The sequence below is a fragment of the Macaca nemestrina genome, chromosome 10 (genome assembly GCF_043159975.1).
Source record: "Macaca nemestrina isolate mMacNem1 chromosome 10, mMacNem.hap1, whole genome shotgun sequence".
Classification (NCBI taxonomy): Eukaryota; Metazoa; Chordata; class Mammalia; order Primates; family Cercopithecidae; genus Macaca; species Macaca nemestrina.
The window spans coordinates 71229644-71247486 of record NC_092134.1 but is presented as its reverse complement, the minus strand read 5'-3'; the positions used below and the strand labels follow the sequence as shown (position 1 = coordinate 71247486).

The 17843-nt window shown below is 37.7% G+C and overlaps 1 protein-coding gene across 2 annotated transcripts in view; it reads right to left on the bottom strand.

The window, feature by feature from the left end:
• TAFA2 (TAFA chemokine like family member 2) overlaps positions 1 to 17843 on the bottom strand; it is a 507044-nt gene that overhangs the window by 345885 nt on the left and 143316 nt on the right. The window lies entirely within an intron of this gene.

Sequence of the window (17843 nt, the reverse complement as noted above, 5' to 3'; positions counted from 1 at the left end):
GAAAATGGCCATACTGCCCAAGGTAATTTATAGATTCAATGCCATCCCCATCAAGCTACCAATGAGTTTCTTCACAGAATTGGAAAAAACTGCTTTAAAGTTCATATGGAACCAAAAAAGAGCCCGCATCTCCAAGACAATCCTAAGTCAAAAGAACAAAGCTGGAGGCATCACGCTACCTGACTTCAAACTATACTACAAGGCTACAGTAACCAAAACAGCATGGTACTGGTACCAAAACAGAGATATAGACCAATGGAACAGAACAGAGTCCTCAGAAATAATACCACACATCTACAGCCATCTGATCTTTGACAAACCTAAGAGAAACAAGAAATGGGGAAAGGATTCCCTATTTAATAAATGGTGCTGGGAAAATTGGCTAGCCATAAGTAGAAAGCTGAAACTGGATCCTTTCCTTACTCCTTATACGAAAATTAATTCAAGATGGATTAGAGACTTAAATGTTAGACCTAATACCATAAAAACCCTAGAGGAAAACCTAGGTAGTACCATTCAGGACATAGGCATGGGCAAAGACTTCATGTCTAAAACACCAAAAGCAACGGCAACAAAACCCAAAATTGACTAATGGGATCTCATTAAACTAAAGAGCTTCTGCACAGCAAAAGAAACTACCATCAGAGTGAACAGGCAGCCTACAGAATGGGAGAAAATTTTTGCAATCTACTCATCTGACAAAGGGCTAATATCCAGAACCTACAAAGAACTCAAACAAATTTACAAGAAAAAAACAAACAACCCCATCAAAAAGTGGGCAAAGGATATGAACAGACATTTCTCAAAAGAAGACATTCATACAGCCAACAGACACATGAAAAAATGCTCCTCATCACTGGCCATCAGAGAAATGCAAATCAAAACCACAATGAGATACCATCTCACACCAGTTAGAATGGCGATTATTAAAAAGTCAGGAAACAACAGGTGCTGGAGAGGATGTGGAGAAGTAGGAACACTTTTACACTGTTGGTGGGATGGTAAACTAGTTCAACCATTATGGAAAACAGTATGGCGATTCCTCAAGGATCTAGAAGTAGATGTACCATATGACCCAGCCATCCCATTACTGGGGATATACCCAAAGGATTATAAATTATGCTGCTATAAAGACACATGCACACGTATGTTTATTGCAGCACTATTCACAATAGCAAAGACTTGGAATCAACCCAAATGTCCATCAGTGACAGATTGGATTAAGAAAATGTGGCACATATACGCCATGGAATACTATGCAGCCATCAAAAAGGATGAGTTTGTGTCCTTTGTAGGGACATGGATGCAGCTGGAAAACATCATTCTTAGCAAACTATCACAAGAACAGAAAACCAAACACCGCATGTTCTCACTCATAGGTGGGAACTGAACAATGAGAACACTTGGACTCAGGAAGGGGAACATCACACACCGGGGCCTATCATGGGGAGGGGGGAGGGGGGAGGGATTGCACTGGGAGTTATACCTGATGTAAATGACGAGTTCATGGGTGCAGCACACCAACATGGCACAAGTATACATATGTAACAAACCTGCACGTTATGCACATGTACCCTACAACTTAAAGTATAATAATAATAAATAAATTTTTTTAAAAAGTCCCTAGACATACAAAAAGGATGGGAAAAAACAAAATACCAAGACTTTCACCTCATTTAATTACTTAAAAATGCTATGCAAAAAGGTACAACAATACAATGTTCCCAGGAAAGAAATGCATGTTCCTCTCACCCACTTTTTCAGCCAAGAGTACATTTTAAGTCTCAGTTTTTAAAAGAAATGAAAATAGGCCATGTTATACATGACAGTCATAAAATTCTCAGGAAAAAAAAAATTAGATGACCCCCAAACTCCTCACATAGCCTTCTCCCTCATACTCCCCATTTGCTGACCTGACAGCTCATCACTGCCTTGCTCCTTTGCAACATCTGCCCCAGATGATGTCTGCATATTTTCCAAAACAGGGTAACAGTTTCTGTCCTTGCAACAAGTGACCCACTAAAAAATTCTAGACCCCCTCACTGGATTTTAGACGTCACTTCAGGGAAAATGCAAAATAAGAAATGCAGACCCAGAATTACCAAGGTGCAAGTACAAAAGCATTCATCCACTGGTTTGTAATAATATCCAAGTTCCATAAATATAACATTTGGTGTGGTAAATTCTATGCACCTTACACTAGTTCCCTATTTTATTTATTCTGAATCTGTCCAAAAATAACAAATGTTTTCCTATTCATGGAGCACTCCATGAAAACCACTGAGTAAGGGCAGTAAAATAGGTTCTTCATTCCTAATAAATCATTATAATTTATGTTGCACTTGTCCCATTGGAGAGGATAATAAGAGGCTGATGTGCGTAACATATTTCCTCAAAAAAATTTTTCACTGGGTTCTTACTTGCTCTGGACAAGAATTGTAAAACAGAAACTTGATGGTTGAGAGCAGAGCATTAAGCAATGTTGAGAGAGATCAGTTGCCAAATGGAGCTTAGAATAGGACTTTTAAAGGTAACTTGGATGAAATTAATGTTACATCACCTCAATATCAATGCTGCCTTTGTCATAAATATGCCTGAGAATACTGCTAAGAACTCAAGGTAAAGAAGAGAGATGGCTCTTCTAACTGTTGCATGAACAATCCTGAGATGCATATACACTTGCACAATCAACTTACAAGCTCCACCATTGTCACCAAAGCAGATACCCGATCAAATTCAGTACTTCTCAACCTGCAGCATGCATACGATTCACCTGGAGAACAGACACATGAGCACTACCCCCAGAGATTCTGATTCAGTAGCTTGAGGTGAGGCCCAAGCCTTTGCATATCCAAAAATTTCCTAGGTGATGCAGATGCTGCAAATCTGTGGACCACATTTTGAGTGGCATTCCTCCGGTCGATTTTTCTGATTCCTTTTACAACTCAGGTTTGCTTCTAGATGTTCATTTTAATTAAGAATGCTGTGGGAGAACACACTGGGGGATTTGACATATACTATACCACTCTGAGCCCTGCATAAATAAACATCTATGATGTTTAGATTGCTAAACTCTCCAAAAAGTGAAATAGCCAGGGTCCAACGTAAGACAGTCTGACTCCAAACACCATGTTCTTTTCACTACACTACAGTTGTTATTAAAGTCAACAACTAGATAAGATTACTTGGGGAGAAAGAGAGGACCCAAAAGGGGCTGAGCTCAGAACCTTTGGGAATACCAATTGTTATGGGTGGAATTTTGTCCCATCTCCCAAAAAAGAATATATTGAAGTTCTAAATCCCAATACCTCAGAATCTGACCTTATTTGGAAACAGAATATGGACAGAGGTGATCAAGGTAAAATGAGATTATTAGTATGAGCTCTAATCCAATATGACTTATTTCCTCATAGAAAGAGGAAATTTGGACATAAAGACAGACACATGCAAACCAGAAGACACACGGGAAGAAGACATGCAACTAGAATCCAAGAAACCTCAAGTATTGCTAGAGCTAGAAGAGCCAAGGAAGCATTCTCCTTCAGAGCCTTCAGGGAGAGCATAGCTGTGCAACACCTTGATTTTGAACTTCTGGCCTCCAGAACTGTGTGACAACACATTTCTGTTATTTCAGTCACCCCACATCTGGTACTTCATGACAGCAGCCCTAGAAAGCTAACATTAATATTTACAGGAACACATCACACACGGGGGCCTATTATGGGGAGGGGGGGGGAGGGGGGAGGGATTGCATTGGGAGTTATACCTGATGTTAATGACTGGTTGATGGGTGCTGACAAGTTGATGGGTGCAGCACACCAACATGGCACAAGTATACATATGTAACAAACCTGCACGTTATGCACATGTACCCTAGAACTTAAAGTATAATAATAAAAATAAATAAATAATATTTACAGGAACAAAACAAGGTACCTACGAAGGACACTAAGAGGCCATCTTTAAAGGAAGAGGAGTGCTATACCATAGGACCAAAGAGAGAAGAGGTCAAACTAAATTTAAAGAGAGACATGTAAAAATTTCACAGAAACTTCCTACACAATTATTGTCTTTCTAAAATGACCTTTCCGATCAAACGAACAACTTCAACAGGCCATGTGATAAGGAAATCTCAAAATATTTTTGAGTACTTGAGCTGTGAGCAAGAAGGACTAATAATAAACACTTATATGTCTAACAAGACCCTATTATTTAGAACGTTTTTATCATTTATTCTCAAAACAATCTGATAAAGTAGGCAGTATCTACATTGTTCATATCAGAAACTAAAGTTGAGAAAAAACTAATCTTTGTGTGAAATTATTAAGCCTGCAGGCATTATGTTATTGATTTAACTGTTTTCTTATGTAATATCTACAACCCTCTGAGGAAGGTGTCTTATCCACCTTTCATAGGTCAGAAAACAGAAATGTTAGGTAAATTGCTCAAGATCAGAGAGCTTTGAAAAAAAGAAAAAGTTTCAAAGTCACATCTGTTGCCTCCAAAACTCATATTCTTTGCATGGCACTATAACTGGCCCCCTTATGGACTGGTGAACTCCGTGAAAAAAAAAAATTATTAAAGTGAGGAAGGTACTGAAAGTGGATTTATGAAACTATAGCTTTGTCACTTTATAGAAATAGTCAAAAGACATTTCTCTTATCTAGGGCATTGTGCATAAGGTGGCTGAAGAAATCATTCACATAAAGGTAATCAGAGTTTATTGCTGACGAAATAAAATATTTTCCCACAAATATGGCTTTTCTGGTCAGGTGAACAACTTTAACTGGTCATCTAGTTAAAGGCAGAATTTGAAGTAACTATCTGAATTGCATGTAAACCTAGTTATTCCTCTCCTCAATAAAGAGTAAAAAATTATAAAGACATAAATCGTAAGTACATTACAATATAGAATCTAAGTGCTTTTATTAATATCATGCTTTCATGCTATGCTCAAGATTAAATAAAGCTTTATGCTTTAATAAAGATTTCTCACAACCCTAGAAGATTTTTTTCAAACATCATCCTACTTCATTTTAAGGCAAATTTTCATTCAGATGTAAATTATGAAAGATTTCAATATTACTTAAAATACAAAAATACTGAATAGCAAATGATGTAACATTCTTTTTATTATTAAATGTTTATTTTCAGAATCCCAGAGCTACAAAGGATCTCCGAGAGGCATTTAATTTATCCATGTGGTCTTAATACTGTATATTAATGTATTTTTAATAATAATCAGGATGGAACGTCTCTAAGAGGGCTGCATCCATTGTGGCATCTCCTTCATATCTGAAGGGAATCCTCAAGGCAGAAGACATCCCTTCAAGGGGAGTCTACCCACTCCCAAGCTCTCTTATCCCTACAACCAAAAGCACCTAAATATGCAACTCTGCCCAGTGTCTAGCTCAATCCTGATCTTGTGGAGGAACATTGTAAACAGTTCTAGGCCAAAATTAGGGTCAGACAGAATCAGCATAAGTCTTCTTGGCTGCTAATCCAGTTCAAGTGCTTGCATCCCAATTCTGACCACCTAGATTTAGTCCTAGGTTCTGCATTCAAGTCTTTTTGTGTGTGTGTAACATGCGTAATGCAAGTATGTCTCAAAAACTGAGACCTTGCCTTCATCTGGCCAGTGTCCCTGCTGGAATAGAGCCTTACCCTGAATTCGGTTCTAGTAGCTGAAATCTTACTATTAGTTGAATGGTTTCTCTGCCCTTACCAGTCTACATATCTACCTGGAATCCTAAGTACTTGCATGATAATACTTTACCTTGCCTATCAAAACACTTATAACTCCATGATGAGCCTATATTTTGTCTGTTACTATACATCTTTATAATGTGCCCTCCATATCATTAACTGTATTGAACCACACATATCATCTCAATGCCTGTCTCATTCCAGTGGAGTAGCCTTTAAGCATAATCTATCCAGCCAAGGTTAATTGTGCTACATCCAGGCCAATCTTGAACACAACCTATATGGTGAACACTTCTTAGATCTGCCCTAATGCAGGACTGTCAGCACCTTGTCTTTGCTCCCCTTCTGTGGGGTTCTCATCATCAGAATTTCATAATTTCTAAAGATCTCAATAGTTTTATAAAATAAAAATTATATCTTCAAAAAAAGGAGATAGAGATGTCAGCCACAGATAACAAGGACAAAAGTAACATTTATAAGTAGTTATTTTTCATTCCTAAAACAGAAATGTAAAATATGTCATTTTAATTAACAATATTTTAATATATGTATTAAACCCTGCTGTATTTAAGAATAATATTTTCATTTAATTAGAATTATTATGGTAACTGAATCTCAAGTATTAATTACATATATCTTTAAATTTTACTTGGTGTTCTGTTTGCTTCAAGTAATTTTGGAATATATCATATTAAGCATCTTGCAAGGAATCTAAGATCTTCAAAGGAAAGAATTATATCTTGCATATAATACATGATAGTTTCATCCTATATCAAATCCATAAATCCCTACACATTGATTAAAACTACATGCTTGGGCATTTTATGGAGATTTGTAAAAGCTTTTCTGGCATTAGATTGAAGGCTGTATTAACAATTATGATAACTACTTTGGAAAAATAAAACAAACAAGGGAAAGCACAGAAAAGTTACAAGTGGCACTTGTTCTAACACTCTAAAGCAAATATAATCCCCTTCAATTCACAAAACTATTAATTACTCTCAAGGCTTGCAAGTGTTCTACACAGTTTGCAAACCTTTTTCCATCTTTGCAGTGCATACTTTCAGACAGAGAGGTATTTGAGAACCCACTAACGGTATGATCCTAAGGTATTATTGGGCAGTGGATGTTTAAAAAAAAAAAAGTATTTTTTAAGATACCAGGAAAACTCCAATTCCAAAATCTCCTCTACTCCTCATGTATTTCCTGTTGTTTGAATTGCCCAAAGCTTTTTAGTTCAAGTTCTTAATACTAGTAAAATCGGCAATAATCTAAGTGTTTTAACATTTGAAACTTCTATCATAGTTATACTACTCAGAGTAACAAAAAGTCTATAATTACAAATAAAGCGGTGAGAAGAAAGGGATCACAAGGATGCTAAGAATCTGAGTCTGGGAAAAGGGGCTATCAAAAGGGAGCAAAGGGCAAGATTCTGGGGATAAAACAAGACCAAGTGTGGACATTTCCCACAAGTAAGGAAAACCTGCGTAACCTGAGTTCTGGCTTACACCAGACAGGCGTCAGCGTGGCACAGACCAAGAGAACCAGAACTAATAAACATGAGGATGGCAAGTGATTTTCAACTCAGGCTCCTTCTCTTTTTATCTGGCTCCACGGTTTGCTTCCTACTTGCTGTTAAATCAACAGTCCTAGGCAGACTTAGTCACGTACCAAACAACTTGGAGGCCAACCGGTTTTGGAAAAGTTCATGAGAACTAGACTCCATCTTTATCTTTCTGCCTTTTTAGCTACTGCTATCCAAATGGTGGTTGAACGGCTGAACTTAAAATCTCTCCCAGATACAATGGAAAGAGAAGGCAATCAATCAATCTCCTGCAAGCTTCTAAACCATGTGAGAACAGAATAAGACTCAGGATGATCAGGCTGATTTCTGCTTCCCATAAAATTTGGCAGAGAAGCATCTCCATCTGTGTTCCTTGGGCCCTTGGAAAATCACTGTGCCTGACATTTTAAGGCCCTGGATATCAGAGACAACATTCCCTTTGCAGGGAAGAACAGACTGAATCATCCATTAGATATAGCAATAGCTTTCTTTAGGGAGAAATCTAACTAGTTTATCTGACAGACATCTGAGGCACAGATACTCTTTACTTAATGTAGACACAGTCTAGGTCATACAGAGAAATAAATAAGAATGTACTTCCAAAGAAATATAAATCCCTACAAATTAAATTGATTTCATTCATGCTCCAATTGCCCGGTTCATTTCCAACGTTTTTTTATGCTGATAACTTCCCTCCCAAGTTCTCTGTTCATGCCTGGGCTCACACATTCTCTTAATCTGTTAATTATCTGTATTAGTTATTCATCAAATACTATATGCTTTTGGTTGGAACCTGACCAAGAATTTTTTTTTTTAAGTTTCATGCTCTCCTAGGAATAACTTATAAGATGAAAATTCAGATTTCATCACACAATGCACATAGTGACCTCCGTGGGGGGAGATGTTACCAGTAAAATGAAGCTGCTTTCTGTCACAGCAACGTGCTGTGGATTCTGAAATTTGAAGCCAAAAATAAAATATTCACAAACAACAAAAACATTTATGATTAAAGATGTTATGCATTCAAAATTATGCTCCACGAACTTTTGCTATGTCTTCTATTAAAAAACAGTAGCCTAATGCTAAAGTGTCAGATACTAACCTGAAGCTATTTTAAAAGTTCCTGTTTTAAAAAATTGAGAAATGCTATATGTAGAGAATCTAATGTTTTTTTTTCCTCTCTCCTTACCAAAATCAATCAAATTACAATGGCTACCCAGAACAGTATGAGAGAAGCCTTATCATTCACAACACATATATAACAAACAGCAAGGAGGCTCCCCTAACCAGTATTGCATGCAGAGTGTCAACAAAAGACAGGAAAGAATACAAACTGCCTGCTGTAAGAAAGAACAGAGCAAGAGATCTGAGAGCTAACAGAGAACTTAAGAATGAGAACTGTGATCCAAAAGAAATTCTGAGAGAAAATAAAATGCATGGTGAAATCGGAAAGGAGGAAAATTACCTAGAGAAATAAGAGGCCCCAGACAGACAGCGATACAAAGGTCGAAGTAGCCCATGGCCATAACGATGGATTCAGAAAGCAATAATGCTATAATTTGCTCTTTAAAAACTAGGACTGGATCCAAAAGATTAAAGTATGTTTCTGATACTATTTGACCCCAAAATTCAACCTGCTCCCATGTTTGCTGTATATCAGAGCTAGAAAAATGAGTCAAGATAAGTCAGTTCTTGCAATGATTTATTGCCATCCAATTAGGAAGCTCTTGGCTCACTGATCAGAAACAAAGATTAAAGGAAAAAAAGACACTATAAAAGCTAAAACTTCTGCAATCTTCTATCTCAACTGACTACACAAAAAGATATGCAGTACCTAATTTAGTATGAGTTATAAATCACTGCAAGTGCTAAAGAAAAAAAAAAACCAGATGTTAACATTTAAACATGTTTCTTCTGGATTTGGGTGTATTATTATGTCACCGATAAAAATATTTTTAAATGAAGCTTTAAATGCCCTGATTTTTGCTGTCTACACAGAATATATCTAATATAAAACCACACTTAATAAATATTTATACGAATATAAAATACTCTACAGATTTCAGTAAATATGGTTGCTATAATAGTTATTTGGCATACTTCTTTCTAACTCCCTATGCCTTACTGAATCAGCAAACACATTGTTCAGGGTCCATAGATGAATAACTAACACTATGTGATGGAAAGATTTGTCTTAGTCTAATGGTTATTTGACAGATTACTTCTCTGTTCATTAGGGGGTGTTACTATTTCAACATACTATTTGTAAAACCTTTTAAAACATTATTTGCAAAAGTTTAAAGTCTACCTTTATTTTTTATTATTATTTTTTATCTTTTATTTTAGGTTGGAGGGTACATGTGCAAGTTGTTACATAGGTAAACCTGTGTCATGGGGTTTGTTGTACAGATTAAAGTATACCTTTATTTTTTATTCATTAAGTTAACACCCATAGAAAATGTGCATAGGAAAACGAATATCATCTTAAAACAAGGAAAGTAAAATAGGAATAATAATAATTAGGTCAGGAACTGAAGCATCAACAAGTGTACTGATCTATTAATAAGTAATGAACATTCTCTCATCAAGAGATTTTGATGTCTATTCAGCACCTAACTGATAGCAAGATCTGTGAGACAGAAATAAGGTAGAAAGGGAGGAAGGAAGAGCAAACAAAGGAAGGTTAAGTCACAGAAAGCCTGGAGTTTAGGCCCTCATTGATAAACTGTATGATATTTGGCAAGTGACAACCTCTATAAACCTCAGTTTTCTCTTAATATATGAGCTCAACTTATGTCCCAGGATCATCATAATGATTCAATTAGATGGTGTAGGTAATATTGTTTTACAAATGATAAAGCTCTCTATAATACAAATTTATTACTTCTGCTAATATTTAGGTGAACAGAGGAAACAACCTCAGAAATAATGAAGAATAAATTTGGTTAGATGCCAGGTTTATTTGATCACAGAGTACTGTTAAGGTTTACTAATTTAATTTCCAATGTAGCTTTTCAAACTTATTTATCCAAAGTGTTAGTTTGCATTTTTTAAAATACCTATTAAACCAAAAACCTAACCATGTAATTAATAAATCATTTTCTTTCCTTGAGGTATACATAGCCAAAGATATAAAAGAACTGTCATTTTACTACCTAAGAGAGATTTTTTAAATATTAAGCATAACATTTTGTGCCTACCTCAGTCTACCTGCCTTCAAGAATAATATAGTTCCAGATTCCCTGAAATGCCAGAATGCAGCTAAATGGAGGTTAAAAAGGAGAATATGCATGCTGAAAGTTCCTAAATAGAACCTCTTCACAAGTTCTAGATGCGTAGGTCTCCAAAATATCACAAGAGAAACAAAAAACATAACCACATAAATTCCTGCTTTAAAGGAAAAAAAAGTGTTATGATAAAGTGATCTCTGAAGCAAATCTTTTCAAATAATTTTTTGTGATCATCCTAAAATGATTAGAGATTGCTTCTAATCCAGAATTAATCTTTCAGATATCTGAGTTGAATAGTTTTGGTAAGAGCAGACACAAGACAATAATATTTGTATTAGTCTGTTTTCACACTGCTATAAAGAAATGCCCGAGACTGAGTGATTTATGAAGGAAAGAGGTTTAATTGACTTACAGTTCAGCATGGCTGGGGAGGCCTCAGGAAACTTACAATCATGGCGGAAGGTGAAGAGGAAGCAAGGCACCTTCCTCACAAGGCATCAGGGAGGAGATGTACCAAGCAAAGTGGGAAGAGCCTCCTATAAAACTATCAGATCTCGTGAGAACTCACTACTACTAGAACAGCATGGAGAAAACTGCCCCCATGATTCAATTACCTCCACCTGGTCTCTCCTTTGACATGTGGGGATTATTGGCATCCTGGGGATTTTAATTCAAGATGAGATTTGAATGGGAACACAAAGCCTAACCATATCAATACTCATGGAATACTGGAAATTAAAATCCTCACTTAGCAGCTCATTTTTTTCTGATTATATTTCCCCAATTTTCAAATCTTCATTTGTCAGCACTTACTCTATTTACTGTTCAACCTTTTATCATAATGTTATTATATCAAATTCATTATTACTTTGCCCTGCTAGTGTCATTGTATTATTACACATAAGCCTTATGATAAGTAAGCTTAATGTGAAAATTGTTAATAGATTAATAAAATGGAGAAACAAATGATTCTGCATAACCCAAGGCCTACACTTTGCTATTACAATTGAGTTTTGCATAGCAAACAACAGCATGACCAGCAGTGTGGATTTCAGCTTAGTACTGCATATATATTGGACACAGACAGACCAAAGGAGAGGAATATGTCATCCAAAGATTAAACAATTTAGACAAAATGTCTGTAGACAGAGCCACATTAAGAGGCAGACAACCCATGTAGCCGCTCATATTGCTAAGAAGCTATCAGTAGAAATACTAAGATGGAGAAAATTATATTAAACAATGTCCTCTTAAGGAGGAGACATATGAAAGAATACTTTGATAAGTCTCATCAGGTGAATTGAAGTACAACCTCCAGTGGATATGTCAAAGTCACAAAGGTAATATGTCTTCTAGGGAGGTGAGTATGGATTTATCGAATGAGCTATATGTCCTGGCAAGCTGCCCCGGAACCTCTCCTCCACTCTCTCCACCCTCCATGGCACTCCTCTAAATGGACATTGAATAAAGAAATAATGAGAATTTTCTCAAAGAGGCACCATGATCCTACCAGTACAGCCAGACATCACCTAACATGATCCTATTTTCATATGAGATGATGCATTCTGGCAGCACTGTGGCTTGGAAGGGAGACACCTAAACTCACAGAGAAACATTAACAGACAATTGGAATTACTCAGGCAAGAAGTACCTAGCACCTGAATTCAACTATCGTCAGTGGGAACAGAAAGAAAGCAGATGAATCCATGAGTTTGGATGAGGTTGTAAAAGAAACAAGCACATATTGGGGAGAGCAATTAAAACATTTTCAGTTGAATAATGAGCAAAGAATCCAAACTACACTGAGTTCAGGATGAAGCAGGAGAACATTAAAAGCCCTTTTTTCATAAAGATTGACAATAAAGGGATGTTTTAAATTATCTTAAATGTCATAAACAATCTTGCCACAAAGTCAACATATACAGGAAAAACAGAAGGCTACAAAAACCGAGTTTTCAATATGAAGTCAACTTACATATAATGTATTATATTATGTACATATATTATTAAGTCCATTAAGAGACATATTAGAAACAAGAGAATATGTAAGAATCTTACCAAGAAATTGCAGAACAAAGGCCGACTCTCTGACCTGAGCACATCAGTAGAATTGACATGGTACCGCAGGGAAGTGTTGCTACCAATTGTCTATAAAAGAAAGTGGCTTCGAAAAATTTGCAAACTGCCACTTGAATATCCAAAATGATAACTCAGCTAAACATGAAAATGTATAGATTCACAAGTGTAAATCCAGACTAATGTTGACTAGAGCAATTGCCCTGTGCTGGCTCATTTGGGTGTAGAGTAAAATTCCCGAAGTTATCTATCCCCCTGTACCTGCAAGATAGCCCATTCTTTTGAAAAGAGAATTTTGAGATGCTTTTATTGTTACCACTACTAAAGGGCAAAGTAAAGGCCTGAGACCATGCCCTCCGACCTTCCAAGGGTCACAGATTCTGAAAATTGTAATTGCCTCTCTCACCAAGATGTCAAACATAAAAAAGAATTAAAAGTTTATTACAGCCGGGCGCGGTGGCTCACGCCTGTAATCCCAGCACTTTGGGAGGCTGAGGCAGGTGGATCACGAGGTCAGGAAATCAAGACCATCCTGGCTAACACGGTGAAACCCTGTCTCTACTAAAAAATACAAAAAAAAAAAAAATTAGCCAGGAGTGGTGGCGGGCGCCTGTAGTCCCAGCTACTCGGGAGGCTGAGGCAGGAGAATGGCGTGAACCCGGGAGGCGCAGCTTGCAGTGAGCTGAGATCGCGCCACTGCACTTCAGTCTGGGTAACAGCGAGACACCGTCTCAAAAAAAAAAAAAAAAAAAAAAAAAAAAGCAGAATTGAATCCCTTCCAGTCACTCAGTCTTGAAGAGTTCTGCAGGATTTCCAAAATGCCAACATTTCCCACTCTGAAAGTTTACTCTCTCCAAGGTAACAGACCTTAACAGCATCCTTAGTGTTGCTAAATTATACCAGAGGAAAAAAATTCTTTTTTGCTAAATCAGCTTTTGGTGTTGCAGTAATATTTTAGCTCTGTGCTTCCTGACAGCTAGGAGTCTAATTACCACTCTCCCATTCATCCATTCAGCAATCTTTGACTATCTTCAACCCAGTGAGGCATACAGATTGGTCCTTACTCCTCCTCCTCCTGCCTGCTTCATACAAAAGGACTTCATTCAGATCCAGAAACAAATTCCCATGTTTTTCATAAAGAATGCCAATCTTATAGCTAATAACCTTGCTTCACAAGTCTACAGTCCATGCTCTATGGTAGGTACTGACAATAGAAAGACGAATCAAACACACTTCCTGCTTATGAGGGGATACAAGGTCAGGTGTGGGAAACAGACATTTAAGCAACCGCTTTTCTACACCATTTTAGGTAAGCTTCCAGTAAGAATAGGAGCAGCAAGAATTGGGATTCCAGGAGAAATTCAAAAATGTACAATTTTTCATTACACAAATACTTCAATTCAATATAATTCATTTACTTAGTGCCAACAGTGAGTTAGGCACTAGGCACACCTGTCATCTGTCCATGAGGAGAGAGGCAACAGGAACTATGCATACCTGTCACCTGTCCATGAGGAGAAAGGTGACAGGCACTATGCATAACAGTCACCTGTCCTTGAGGAGACGACGGGCACTATGCACACCTGTCACCAGTCCATGAGGAGAGAGGCGACAGTAACTATGCATACCTGTCGCCAGTCCATGAAGAGAGAGGCGACAGTAACTACACACACCTGTCACCAGTCCATGAGGAGAGAGGCGATAGGCACTATGCACACCTGTCACCTGTCCATAAGGAGTAAAGGTGACAGGCACTATGCATAATGGTCACCTGTCCATGAGGAGAGAGGCGATGGGCATTATGCACAACTGTCACCTGTCCATGAGGAGAGAGGTGACAGGAACTATGCACACCTGTCACCAGTCCATGAAGAGAGAGGCGACAGTAACTACACACACCTGTCACCAGTCCATGAGGAGAGAGGCGATAGGCACTATGCACACCTGTCACCTGTCCATGAGGAGAGAGGCGATAGGCACTATGCACACCTGTCACCTGTCCATGAGGAGAGAGGCGTCAGGCACTATGCACACCTGTCACCTGTCCATGAGGAGAGAGGCGACAGTAACTATGCACACCTGTCACCTGTCCATGAGGAGAAAGGCGATAGGCACTATGCATAATGGTCACCTGTCCATGAGGAGAGAGGCGATAGGCACTATGGATACCTGTCACCTGTCCATGAGGAGAAAGGCGATAGGCACTATGCATAATGGTCACCTGTCCATGAGGAGAGAGGCGATAGGCACTATGGACACCTGTCACCTGTCCATGAGGAGAGAGGCGACAGTAACTACACACACCTGTCACCAGTCCATGAGGAGAGAAGCGATAGGCACTATGCACACCTGTCACCTGTCCATGAGGAGAGAGGCATCAGGCACTATGCACACCTGTCACCTGTCCATGAGGAGACAGGCGATAAGCACTATGGACACCTGTCACCTGTCCATGAGGAGAGAGGCGATAGGCACTATGCACACCTGTCACCAGTCCATGAGGAGAGAGGTGACAGGAACTATGCACAACTGTCACCTGTCCATGAGGAGAGAGGCAATAGGCACTATGGACACCTGTCACCTGTCCATGAGGAAAGAGGCGACAGGCACTATGCATAACTGTCACCTGTCCATGAGGAGAGAGGCGACAGGTATGCATAGTGCCTGATTCACTGGGGGCACTAAGTAAATGGATTACATTGAATTGAAGTATCCATGTAAGGAAAATTGTACATTGAACTTAAAGAAACTTGCAAATAAGTTTATAGATAATTTACACCAGGAGTCAGCAAATGTTTTCTAAAAAGGGCCAGATAGTAAATATTTTATGCTTTGTAGTCCAGATGGTCTCTGTTGCAACTCCTAACTCTGCCTTTGTAGTATGAAAGCACTCATAGACAATACATAAACTAGTAAACATGTTATATTTCCATAAAACTTTAATTGCAAAAGCAGGCAGTAGGCTATAAGTGACCCATAGCCATAGTTTTCCACTCCAACTTTAATTATAAAAATTGAGATGACTCAAACATTTTCATGGATACCTCTGACATCTACCAATGTCTTTTCTCATTTTACCTTCTCCTCCTTGTGTGTGTGTGTGTGTGTGTGTGTGTGTGTGAGAGAGAGAGAGAGAGAGAGAGAGAGAGAGAGAGAGAGAGACTCTTACTCTGTTTCCCAGGGGCTGGAATGCAGTGGCATGATCACAGCTCACTGCAGTCTCAATCCCTCAGGCTCAAGTGATCCTCCAGCCTCAGCCTCCCAAGCAGCTAGGACTACAGGTGCACACCACCATGCCCAGCTAATTTTTTTGTTGTACAGATGGAGTCTCACTATGTTCCCCAGGCTGGTCTCGAACTCCTGGGACCTCAGGTGATCTGCCTGCCTTGGCCTCCCAAAGTGCTGGAATTACAAGCATGAGCCACTGCACTGCACTCAGCCAACCCTCTTCTCTTTCTGAGAAGACTACCTTATCCTTTGTGCTCTAAGCAATTGGTAATTAGACGCTTCTATATATTAGTATTTTATTTTGAAACAATCCTCTGCTTGCTCACCTTCGCTCTGTTTTCCTAGCACCTGGCCGTCAAGAAGAAGCAAGTAGGTCCTCAGTATTGGCAATTTACACCACTGATTCCATTAAAATGATGAAAGCTGCTCTACCTAAATTCTAATTATTCTAGAACTTTGGGGTCTGAGCCAGAGCATAAATGCAAAAGTAGAATCTGCGAGATTCTTAGATTTGTGGAGATATTAGCCACAAATGAAGACTGTATCCAAGCACTGATATTTATTGTTTGCTAAATAAAGAGTACAAGTTTAAAAATCAGTAGGTCATTTTTTTAAAAGTTAGTTATTTATTTGAACCTTTACTGAGAAGTCAGTTAATTCTGACCTTTTCATAAATTAAATTAAACTAGCACTGGCTAAAAGGTGATGGGAAGAAAAGGTGAAAAGGTTAGTGGGTTGTTGTCATTTTTATTGCACAGAAATTTCTGAATTGAGCATTCAGCCAAAATATTGCAAAGATTCAAAATTTAATTTCCTGGGACCAGCAAGCCAATTTTTAATGGTACCATAAAGACTTCCAAAATGAGAGTTAATTTAATTCATTGTCATCCAAACCAAAATTGTAAAAGTATATAAAAAAGCAATCAGTACATTTTCTCCAAGTAATAATTTTCCTTTCTCCAAGTTTCATGTATATTACTACAACCCAGAGTAATATTTTCTCAGTAGTATATTTTTACTTGTTTGGTTAGCATAAGATGCTGCTCTAAATACATATATTTAATATTCTGGTATGTTTTTTAAAACAGTCTTATTTCCTTTCATTGTGACTTTGAAACAGTACCTATATACATATGAAAAATGAAAAGACCCTAAATACAGAAACTAACAAAGAGAGTATGTAAAATTGTTATATGAATATAATAAATGCTGTTTTATTAACTTTGAAATAAAATCAACCATTAATAAATTGAAAATTTTATAACAAGCTATTTAATGTAATTCTATTTGAAATATATATTGTTTACTAAAAACTTATTTTAGCCAAAAATAACACAAAGCTTCTAGAATGCCAACAAAATGTGTTTTAATAACCCAATTCATCAGAAAAATGTTGAGGAGGACTCTCTACCCCTTTTCACGCCTTTACAATTTGAGGAGCTGCACAACATAGTGGAATGAAATTCCCTATTTCAAACCTGGTTCTATTGCTTAGCAGCTGAATGTCTGGGCAAGTTATTTAACCTGGCTCTGAGTTTCATGAAATGGAAATAGTATTAGAACCTATCTCACAGGCTTGAAGTGCCGCTTACATGAGATAATATTTGTAATCCACTATAAACAGGGCTTAATACATAGAAAATGTTGAATAAATGTCAGCCATTAGTAATATGTTCATTTTTCTTCATTAAATGTGATTTTATTTACTACAATTTGTCCTCATAAATGACAAACAAAGACTAGAGGCTATTGCTACATAGAAAGGAGAATTGGGGTCAAGTAGTTCAGACAGGAGAAACACCCTAGAGCTCAACTCAGCATACATGATACAGCTATGTACTTCCAGTGACTAACAGTGGATGCTGCTGCAGGCAAGATACCAAAGCAATGTTTTGTGTCAGCAGCATTAAGCAGATCAGAAATCAGAAAAATTATATACAGTAACAGATTCTATGGTTAGCAACTGTAACTTAAATACAGAAAGCCTGTCTATGTGTGTACAAATTCAAACATGGACATGATGCTGAAAAGTTTTTACT